Genomic DNA, 7,137 nt, shown 5'->3' with positions numbered 1-7,137 from the left:
CATCTTACCAAGAGTTTTTGGATTACCAAAAATCCATAAACACAACCGGCCCCTCGCCCGGTTGTGTCTACGATTGGATCGGCAACGTACAACATGGCTGGATACCTTGCCGAAATAATTGGTAAGGTGGTAGGAAAAACAGATTTTCACGTCCGTAACAGTTTCGATTTCGCCAGTGAAATTACAGGAGTCCAGACGAACGAAGGGGAAGTACGTTTTTTCTTTGGACGTTGTCTCCCTGTACACGAACGTACCAGTGGACTACGCGTTGAGGTGCTTAGAGGAGAGATGGGAGGAAGTGGAGCAACACACGGATATCAACAAAGAGAGCTTCATCGAAACCGTGAAGATAGTACTGGAGTCACCCGTCTTCGTATACCAGGGAACGATGTACCAGCAGACTTTCGGTGTACCAATGGGATCGCCTTTATAACCAGTGATTGCTAATTTAGTCTTGGAGAAGCTGGAACAGGAGTGCATGAAAACAATAGAGGCCAAACAAATACGGGTAAAGATGTACAAACGGTACGTGGACGACTGCATGTGTATAGCGAGAGTGGAACATATTCAAACGATCGTAGACACATTCAATGAATTTCACGATCGTTTACAGTTCACGGTGGAAATGGAAGTAGGAAGCAAAATCAAATTTCTGGACATGATGCTAGAACGGGCAAATAACCAAATCACCATCGCTTGGTTTCCTAAACAGCTGAATGGAAGATATTTGGACTACACATCCAAAAGCCCATTTCAACATAAACAAAATACAGCGATCGCTCTTTTTGATCGGGCGATCAAACTGTCTTGTATGGGAAAACGTGAGGAAGCTCTCAACCAAGCAACACAGATTTTGACCAAAAACAACTACCCGTCATGGTTAATCTACAAAATAAGAAAAGACAGAGTACACAAACAGAAAACAGAACAACACAACCACAAAAATTTATATCGGCCCTTTACGTACCGGGCCTAAGTGAAAAACTTAGGAAAATACTGCAACGAAATAATATGACTCTAGCCTCACGACCACAAAACAAGATTAAACATAAATTATTCAGTAAAATGAAGGACCCAGTGCCTCCAGGGAAGAAGAAGAACGTGATATATTCCATACCGTGTGGAACAAACGATGGAAAATCGTACGCGGGCCAAACGAAACGTATGCTGGAAGTGAGGGTAGCGGAACATAAAAACGATTGCAGAAATAGAAACCCGAGATCAGGACTAGCAGTACACGCAATGGAAGAAGGACATGTCTTCAATTTTGAAAACACCGCAATACTGGAAAACATAGATAACCCGGTATTCCACATCAAAATGCAAGGGGAAAGTCGAACGTAACCTGCAGCGTGAGTGTGGAAACTTTAACACCACCTACAACGGACTATTGGCTCGGCTCTGCTGAAAGTCGAAACCCCGAATGCAGCCGAACACTGCCGATGACGAAGTGGGTGATGTAGGGGGCTAGGTAGAAAATATATGTTGGTATAGTTTTTCAGACTTAACCGACAGGTTGCACACAGCAATTATTAAGTGTAGAATTTTGGAGTATGAAAATTATAATTTGACTAAATAATAAATGTTTTAGGCGTCTGATGATGGTCGAAGCAAAGTAGACCGAAAAGCGTTACGCAAATGATAGCTGTTTTTCAATTTTCCACCGAAAAAAGCCAATAAAAAAAAAGAAAAAAAAAACTAATAGTCTCTCCCGAGTCGAGATTCGAACCTACGACGACTGGCTTGTTAGCCCGCTATCGTACCTCGAGACTAGCTGGGAGGGTTGCCCGTCACCCTGCTTCAAACCATTTAACGTCACAAAAGCGTCCGATATCTCTTCGGCTACCTTGACGCTTGATGTGAAACCATCAAGGGTGGCACGAATCAGTCTGATTAGTTATGTTTGGAAACCACGTTTGAGCATTACCTGCCATAACTCATTTCTCTTGACTGAGTCGTGCGCTGCCTTGAAGTGTTTAAATAAATAGTGAGTTTACAAGTTAAATTTTCGAAATTCATCGAGAATTTGTCGCGAGCTAAACATTGCATTGGTATTTGCACACGAAGGTTTGATCAATTATATAATGGATTTTATGGTTGCCATGATATGATTAAGCTGTTACAGTAGAACATTCCATTTTTGGTCAACACTGCTCACCTACGAAAGAAATTTAAGTGCCTCGTATTCAATATTTTGATACAATATACTGCCCATAAAAGCAAAAGAGTCCCATATGACTTTTTGGCAAATTTGAGTTTATGCTGTATCTTATTTTGGTCATATTTTCGTATGCCTTGATGAAAATTGAAAGTTTGTTCTGAAAGATACTGGAAAAATACCAAACCTTGCCTGTCCCATATTGAAAATAAAGGCATACGAGTCCCATTATATGTATATACTAAATTGTCTTGTATAAACAACATTTAACATTTATTATCAGTTAAAAGAGAAGTTTTCACATACAAATATCATTGACTAAAATGAATTAAAACACAGTTCATGTTTGCAAGGCTCAATTAAAAATAAGCTAGAGACATTAAAACTGAATAAAACTTTTATGTATTTTCGAAGAAAATCGAAACATAAAGTGAAGTTTTTTTCTAGGAACTGTTTCCGGAAATTCTTCTTATCATCTGGGATCGGTAGAAAAAATCACAGGAGGGTTGTGTGCAAAGCCACGACCGGAAGGATGAAGTAGAATACTTTTACAAGAAAACCCGGCTGCTTGCGTGTCAGACATTTTTTAATTTGTTATTCAATTCAATATCGGATAAGATACCGATCACATATTGGCGTTATCGCTGACAGTGCGAACAAAATATTCCTTGTGATAAAATAAACAGTGAAAGCTGGTTTAACACTCAAAACTAGACGGCTCATGTGTTGTCAAAATGAGTCAACTTTTCATTGAATGCATTTACTAGCGCCCGCTATCGCACAGACACTGCATTTCACTAAAGTGCCTCACTGCATCAGCTGCTAGCGATGCTAAACCCGCTGCAACTGCTACGCTATCCGTAGCCATGCTAATGTTTTGGCCGCTAAACGCTGCTATTGGTATCCGCTGTCCCTGCATCAACTGGCCCAGCTGCTATCGAAGCTGAGATCCGCTGCAACTAGTGCACTATCCATTGCCATGCCACAGTTGTGGCCGCTATCCGCCTGGTATCCACTGCACTGCTACTGCTGCTGCTAAGGGAAGACTGCTGTTGTCGCTGTCTAGAACTATTATGAGCGGCTTCGATTGATTTATTGATTTCTTTTGAAGGGACTTTAACACCAAACGGTCGTTCGTCCCTAATGAGCGGCTTCGACTGAAACAGGCTCTTAGTTATATAGGGATGAAAAACATATCGATAGTAGTAGGAAATCATCGATAACTATCGATAGCCATCTCAGTCGATAATTGCCTTCCATACTTTTATACAAACAAATAGCAAATTTAAAATGGCAAGGTCTATGATTCTGTCGACCGTGCTTGGGAAGCAATCATATTAACGACTTATCAGTTCAGTAAAATTTCGCACTTCAACAAGGATTGACCATTCTTAATAATATAGTTGCTTGTCATGATTTGGATTTGATAATTTTTGAATTTTGATTATGCGAAAAGTTATTTTTTATGCTGATAATGAAAGCTTTTCGGATGTTGTGCTCATGAGGTTATTAGGTTATTTCATCCTGAAAAGGACAATTTGTTGTTTAATATAATGTTTGATAAGATGCCGATCACATCTTTGCGTTATCACTGGCAGTGCGAATAAAGTATTCCTTGGGGAAAATAAACACCGAAAAGTTTTCCAGAACGTTCTTTTCATTGTATGCATTTGCTAGTGTGCCTGCTATCGCTCAGAGACAGCATTTCACTAAAATGCCACACTGCATCAGCTGGCCCTGCTTATATAGGTGCTAAGACCAACGTCAACCGCTGCGCTATCCCCGTTGCCACAGTAGTGGACGCTTTCGTTGCCATTGGTATCCGCTGCACTCTGCTATCCGTTGCCATACCACAGCTGTGGCCGTTATCCGCTGCACTGCTACTGCTGCTGTATCCACTGCTGCTGCTAAGGGAGGACTGCTGTTGTCGCTGTCTAGAACTATTATGAGCGGCTTCGGCTGAAACAGGCTCTTATATAGGCCAGATAGCATGTTTTCAATTGCAAGGAATATGATTCTGTCGACCGTGCTTGAGAAGCAATCATATAACGACCAATCAGAGGTCGAATTTTTCGTTTTGAAAAAGCTTGACTATTTTCAAAAGTACAATAGTGTGAATAACAAAATTACAATTATCTTCTTTTGGGAAGAATTTTAGAAGATTTTCCAATCTAATGCTGCAAGAACGAAGGAAATCCATCGAATACTAACCGATTTATTAGCATTTGAAATTGGTCATATTTTTCCCTTTTTTTTGGTTTTAGATTTTCATTTCACATCCCTATGAACTTCCTGAGAGAAGTATTCTACTTCAAAAAAAAGTTCAGGAGTGTGGCCCTACGGTCTGTATCAATTTCTTGTGGACTCTTAAGGAATTTCATGTTGGATTAAAATATGCTGTTCACATGACAAGGAATAATTATAAATGCCTTGGCCGTCTTAGAATTCGTGGAGACAGATATGCTTTTATTTTTTGTATTTAGAGAAAAAATAAAAGCAAACGAGTCCCATCATTTATTTCCAGGCCTGGAATTCATGCGAAAGTTCCTAGAACTCATGAAAGTACCCAAAGCTTCACCTCATGAACATACAGTTGAATAAAACATACATTTAGTTAAATCATAGTTATTTGCTATAAATTCAAGATTAGAACTTCATTTGCAATTTTCTCAACTGTGAGCATTTCCATATGGGACTCTTATGCTTTTATGGGCAGAATACTACCTCTATGTTTTCGCTTCGCATCTCTCATCTTTAAATATTGAAGCATTCCCCAGGAAGTTTGGCAACACCTAAAATAGGCCGTTATCTCGTGTTTTCGATAACCTAGAAAATCGCGGTCTTCTGCAAACTTGTTTAGATGATCAAGGGCTTCTATGTGGTGAAAAGCTATGGCCCAATTTAAAATTCGGAGGCGGTTCTGTCAATTCTAACACTGAGAAATACTGTAGTATTTCATTCAGTATTTCACAGCTTTACATAAGCCAGTTGTCGCCATCTGCATCAGAAACCTATTTTCAATTTTTAATCATAGTCTAGCATCTGAGAGTATCAATCATCAAGACGCGAATGACCATTTAAGGTTAAAGCGTGTCAAACGAAAAAAGTATCAATCCTTAAGGGTATTTTAAAATTTTTCCTAATCATAAACAGCTGAATTTCAAAATAGTTTCCGACATCAATTTTCAATTTCTTAGCGTCAAACGTTAGTTTCAAAAATACCAGTATTGTGAAGTTTTTGAGCATTTTCCTTGATTTTACCTGGTTCTCCGGAAACCGGGTGTCACCATCTTGGATTACAAAATAACGTTTTACATTGGTGTCATCTTGATTTATAAAATTTCCGTTATGAAAATGATCGATTTTTAGGGATTTCCGGAGAGTGGAAATCGTCATCGCATACCAGTTTTCGGTTTCTAGGCGTGATTCTGGTGATTCAGAAAATTAATGTTGGGGAGAATTTTAACATTTATTTTGCAGCTTTCCAAAATTCGCAAGTTTCTACCCTGCATTTTATAATGGTTCCGAATAATGAATTATCATCAATAGAATTTGCCCGCAACATGACGATCATACGATTGAACATTGTCTGCTGCAGAAAATAATATCTATCTGCCGGCGAAGTCCCAGGCAGTTATTGTTAGAAAACATAGCTTAGTAGCAATTAAACAGAATGTCTCGGGGAGACCTTTAATTTCCGTTATCCCAAAACAGTATGTCGAAGCTTGCTATTATTTATAGTTTATTAGGATCTTATCTTCCGAGTGATTCTGAAGACAAAAGTTTATTTTTTTTCGTTATGTAAAGAGATGAAAAGATAACGGGAAAATACCTATCTTTTGAAATATTTTCATTAAGCGCGTTCCTAAAAATATTTAAGATTGCCATACTATCCATTGTTTCCAGTATTCCTATAAACCCAATGTACCATAAAAATCGATACAATGTACAGTATAATAAATCGGATTCCATTGATTTGTATTCGACATCTTTCCATTACAACGGCTTCTAGTTCCACATCCTCATTTGTTAAGGTTGGTATTCATTCAGACGCTCTTCAGTCAGAATGGCATTCTTTCTAATTTGTGCAAATTCGAATCAATACTTATTTAATTTTCGTTCGGGCTGGCCTGGATATCAATCAGGTCTAGTTTATGTTGGCATTTTTTTCCAAACTTAAACGAGGAAAAAATTAAGCACAGGTTCTGGGAAAACTGAAATGAAATTTTTCAAGGCTCAGCTGTCAATTTGTTTTAATGAAACTTTATTCTACTATTAGTGACTAATACCTAAAATATATTTGAGAATTGATCCTCTGGAAGACCTCCATTTATTTCGATGCCAAATGTCTTGTTGATAAATTTAATTCAATAAATATTCATCAACATTACGCACAAATCGAAATCGTAGGGTTTCCCAAATTCACACCTGCTCACCATCCAGCGGAAAGTAAAACACCAACACCAACACCCGCACAGCTCCGGAGCCGTCTGACCCGGGGACAGGCGGTAGCATGGCAGACAGCTGCTAGAAGTAGGAGAGCACCATCTTCCCTTCTACCAATTTGGTGCTTGGTGTGTGTCTGTGTTTCTGTATGTGGCCGAAGCAAATCAAAACAATAACAAGACCCAACAGTTTTTTGCTAACTGCAGGAGGGAAGCAAAACTTACGCCAGCACGTAATCGAAAAGTTCCCGAATACAAAAGCCGCAAATTTCCTTTCAACGGGTAAACGAGAAAAGGGATTCTTTGAAAATCAGAACATCAAACGCGGTCTGTTTTTCGTCGTAACATTTCGCCCGCTGCTGGATTCTGCTTTGATAAGCAAGTGCCAATCAGATTAGTGTGTTGGTGTTCGTAAGGATGGATGAAGTTTCAAACTCACCACGGTCTGAACTCACCATCGCCGTTGTGGTTTCGAGAGCGAGAGTGACAGCGAGAGAGATTTTTCCGACCGATCGCTCCCGGTTTGCTCTGGAG

This window comes from Wyeomyia smithii, chromosome 3 (genome assembly GCF_029784165.1).
Source record: "Wyeomyia smithii strain HCP4-BCI-WySm-NY-G18 chromosome 3, ASM2978416v1, whole genome shotgun sequence".
Taxonomy (NCBI): domain Eukaryota; kingdom Metazoa; phylum Arthropoda; class Insecta; order Diptera; family Culicidae; genus Wyeomyia; species Wyeomyia smithii.
Note: the sequence above shows the minus strand (reverse complement) of the source record.